Source organism: Camelus bactrianus, chromosome X (assembly GCF_048773025.1).
Source record: "Camelus bactrianus isolate YW-2024 breed Bactrian camel chromosome X, ASM4877302v1, whole genome shotgun sequence".
NCBI lineage: Eukaryota > Metazoa > Chordata > Mammalia > Artiodactyla > Camelidae > Camelus > Camelus bactrianus.
The window spans coordinates 58,212,159-58,216,798 of record NC_133575.1 but is presented as its reverse complement, the minus strand read 5'-3'; the positions used below and the strand labels follow the sequence as shown (position 1 = coordinate 58,216,798).

Genomic DNA, 4,640 nt, shown 5'->3' with positions numbered 1-4,640 from the left:
GGTACCTTATCTAAATGCCACTTGACAGCCCTGTATTATTTTTGTTAGACCAAAGACTCATACAGAAAAAAAAAAAAGAAAGAAAGAAAGAAAAGAGAAAAAAGGGAATAAAAGGCAACCATTTAAACTTAGTAAGAAAAACAAATATTTACTTCAAATTGCAGTATAAGCTTTTCAATCACAAAAAGAAAGAACAGAACCATGATCTGACACTGGTCATATCCTGTGAAAAAAACTTGAGACACAAAAATGGTAACACAAGGTAGGTGAGCTGCTTACATTGCAGGGAAAAGGAAATACAGTAGCTGAAATATGGCACTCTTGGGAATCAACCTCTAAACTAAATAGAATGCCTTTGAAATGATTAAATGTATTTGTGTATTAGTAAGAAAGCCTTACCACCATAAATAGTACAATATTTAAAAACTAAAAAAGTCATATCTACCTAAGATAGTGCATTTGAACTGTTGGACCTCTTTAAGTGCTGAAGGTGATTAAGGCTTTGCCTTTTTAAAAATTAAATAACTGCCTGTATGCTTCATAAAGTTCCACTTAATTGCAAAAACGAATTTAAATCATGGAATATATTATCAAAGTTGCATAATTTCATTTGGGACTACTTGCAGGTTAAAGTCTCAAATTAAGTCTTTAATGCTCATTTTTAATCAATTAAAAGTTCAAAAGTTCTCAAATCTTCATTATCCTCTTGAACTTGCCCTTCTAAATGATCCTCAGACTGCAATTCATAGTTTGCAAATAAAAAGAATGCAATATGTATCATACTTCAAGAAAAGATGAAGGTGTCAAAGTACCATGCTTCTGGATCTTCCTCCTACTCTTTTCAATCTTCTTTATAATTTCTGCCACTATGTGGACTGACGAGTTAAGACCTAGAAGAAACAGCAAATTCAGGCTGTTTAGGCTCTCAGTCTGAAAAATTTTTTGAAGTGGAAGAAAGTAAATAATAACTGTCTCATGATGGATCCAAGAACTGCATTGCAAAACATTTTATTACTGCAAAATCCAATCTCAAACACAGATTTGGTCTGTGATTTGGAACTTAGTGCATTGGACATGTCAAAAAACACAAGGCATGTGAAGTTCATTGCTCTGTTATCACGTTGTCTCATAGCTCCCACCAGAAGACAAAGTCCCATAATGATTATTGAGGAAAAAGGTATTTAAAGTATCAGGTTTTTTGTTAAAATGCTGTCCTTCCAGTTGCGTGGAGCTTTATGAATGACAGCTTTATCCACTGGCTCTCCTCCAAGGCTCTGAGCTGGAGGTCCATCCATAATAATATTGATCCAGAAAATCTGCGTGGCATTGAGAGGATTAGGAAAGTTCACTAATGTAGCCAATGAGATTAAGGTTAATGCTGCTCTACACATGCTCAGTTGGAATATAACAAAATATTTTAATATTATTGTGAATCCCTCTACCCTCTTCAACTGCAGGCATGATGTTTTGGAAATCATAATCCACCAGGATCATGTATGCTGCCTCTTTGGAAAAGTCTGTCCAGTCTGATCCATCGCAACTCCAATGTCTGTAGCCTTCAAAGCAAATGCATCATTTACTCCATCTCTTGTCATGGCCACAACATTCTCACTCCTCTGTAGAGACTTAATAATTTTCATCTTATGTCTCGGACTAGCTCTGTAAAATACCACAACTTTTTGTACTATTTGTGAAAACTGCTGGACATCCATTGCATCTATTCTCCTGAGACTGACTGGGATGTTTTGGAATATAATCCCAGGTGACTAATGATTGCAACTGCAGTCTCCTGTGAGTCCCCAGTAATAATTTTTATCAATACTCCTGAGGCAATGAGTGTTATAGCAGCTTCTTTCACAACAGTTCTGGGATGGTCAATGATTCCCACCAAGCCAAGAAATGTCAGTTGTCCCAGGTCAGGACCAGAAGTCAAAGAAAGAACTCTGAGCCCTGCTGAGCCCATTTATGCCTTCTCTTGTTGGTGCAGATCTCTCTGCTGCTTGGTGGGTGCCAAGGTCTGCCCTATGCTGTGATATATGGTACAATACTTAAACACCTGTTTATAAGTACCCTTAAAACAAATCTCTGATCTGCCCTGCTGTATTCAGTGCACACACATAACAGTCATTCATTTCTGTTCAAAGTAAAAGGCTATTCAGCTTTTCTGATATAATTCTGCTGAAGACCATCAAAACCCAACTTCATTGCAAGAGCAATTAAGGCTCCTTCCATTGGCTTTCCCATTAGAGTGTTGTTTCCAATTACAGCATTATTGCACACATAGCCCGCTTCAACAATTCTGCTAAGAGATGGGTTATAGCACCCATGAATAACATCAATGATCACTTCCACAAATGGATTGTAGCCAACTCCAGTAACAGTGCACAGGCCATCCGACATGAACATGTGGGTGATGGTCATTTCATTCTTCATCAGGGTCCAGGTTTTGTCAGAACACATCACACTACAGCAGCCTAGTTTCAACAATAGGTAGTTTTTTCATTATGGCCCCCTTTTTTTCAAAATTCTCATAACACCAAGGGCTAGAGTCACTGTGACCATGATGGGAAGATCTTCAGGAATTCTGCTATGGGCTAAGTTACAGTAATACTAAACATTTCCAGGATATCTTTTTCTAGTAATGAGCTAACCAACATGATGATACCTATTATACCAAAGGAGTAAAAGGAAAGTTGTTTTCTTAAGAGGTCTATGCTCTTCTGCAGAGGGGTTTTTGGTACTTCTTCTGCTTGCATCATTTAAAAAACCTCTCCAAATTAAAAAATTTCTCCTGTTCTAATGACAATACCTTTTGCTTGCTACATCTGAACAGTGTTCCCATAAAGGCAACATTACTTCTTTTTTTTTTTTTTTGTATTTTCCATAGAGAGAATTCAGAGACAGCACCTGCAGACCTCCCCAGTCCCTGGAGAGGATTGGAGTCAGCCCCTAGATATGTGTTATATTAGAGGCCGGACCCTCTGGCTGCAGCTTGTAAGACGCAAATAGGCCTCTTTCAGGGAATGACGGAGAGATGGGTGTTAATGACTGCTGTCTTTGGCTTGAGCCCTGGGAAAATAGTTGGCTAAGCACTCTTTCTTTGTTTGCTACAGTCCTGTAGCACCCACAAATGTACGCAAGCCCCACTGGCCATGAGGGCAAGACAATCAGAAGATGCATTTTCTGGATAGCAGCTGTAGAATCTTGTGTCCCATATGTGTTCACATTTCCTTTCAAGGAGATATAAGCAACAGGGAGTGGGGCAGAGGGAAACTTCAAAAATGGGTCCCACTAGTCTTCCCTGTCTTTAGGGAAGATGGCAGTCAGCCCCTAGATGTGTGCTAAATTCAGAGGCTTATCTTCATTCTCCAGCTTTAAGGTATGCAAATAGACTTCTTCTAGGGAAAGACTGGGAGATGAGCATTTTTGCTTGCTGCCTCTGCCTTGAACCCTGGGAGGATACCCACAGCAAGTCCTCACAAACTTAAAAACTTTTTCTTTGTTTGCTAGGGTCTCGTGGATAGCATGGACACAAGCCCCAATGACGTTCAGAGCTAGGTATTTTGGGACCCCAACCCCCAGATGGAAATGTTAGAAGTTGAGGTGATTAATGTTGTATCCAAACCTGTTCCTCTTCAGGGGGTATCTAGGGCTAGTGAGTTCTGGCCTGACTTTAATGTGTTGGGGTTGGGTTTATGGCAAAAGTGTGTCTCAGGCCTTTCTCACCCATTTCAATGTGTTTTTTTTTTTTTCTTATTTGCCTGATGAGTAGTAGTCACTAGCTATTCTCTGGATTTCTTTCAGAGAGAATTGTTCTGTGTGTAGTTGTAGATTTCATGTATCTAGAGGAGAAGGTGAGTTTAGGAGCCTTGTACATCACCATCTTGGACTGTAACCCTGGTTCAATTCCAATTTGTCTGAGAGATTATTTTGTATGATTTATATTCTTTTAAGTTTGTTGAGGTATATTTTATGGCCCACAATGTAGTCTATCTTGATGAATGTTCCATGTGAGCTTGAGAAGAATGTGTATTCTGCTGTAGTTAGATGAAGTATTCTAGAAATGTGAATGAGTTTATTGATGGTGCTGTTCAGTTAATCTATGTCATTACTGATTTTCTACCTCCTGGAACTCTCAATTCCTAATAGAGGGGTGTAGCAGTCTCATTATAGTAATGGATTTATCTATTTTTCTTTCCAGTTCTGTCATTTTTTTGCCTCATTTATTTTAATATTCTGTTAGGGACATACAAAATTAAGAGTTATTATGTACTCTTGAAGAATTAATCTCTTTATCATTATGTAATGACCCCCTTTATCCCCCCAAATTTCCTTGTTCTGAAGCCTTCTTTGAAACTAAATAGCAATTCTAACGTTCTTTTTTAAAATTTATTGACGTATAGTTGATTTACAATATTTTAAGTGTACAACAGTCATTCAGTTAAATCTATATCTATATCTCTCTCTCTATATATAACTTTCCCATTATAGGTTATTACAAGATAATGAATATAGCTCCCTCTGTTTAAAGTAGGCCCTAGTTTATCTATTTTATATAAAGTAGTGTGTGTCTGTTAATCCCAAATTCCTAATTTATACCCCCCTTTCACCTTTGGTAAGCATAAGTTTGTTTTCTATGT

The 4,640-nt window shown here is 37.9% G+C and overlaps 1 pseudogene; it reads right to left on the bottom strand.

Moving 5' to 3' along the window:
• Window positions 1–280: 280 nt before the first annotated feature.
• LOC105069595 (calcium-transporting ATPase type 2C member 1 pseudogene) lies at window positions 281–2,421 on the bottom strand (annotated as a pseudogene).
• Between the last annotated feature and the right edge of the window lie 2,219 nt (window positions 2,422–4,640).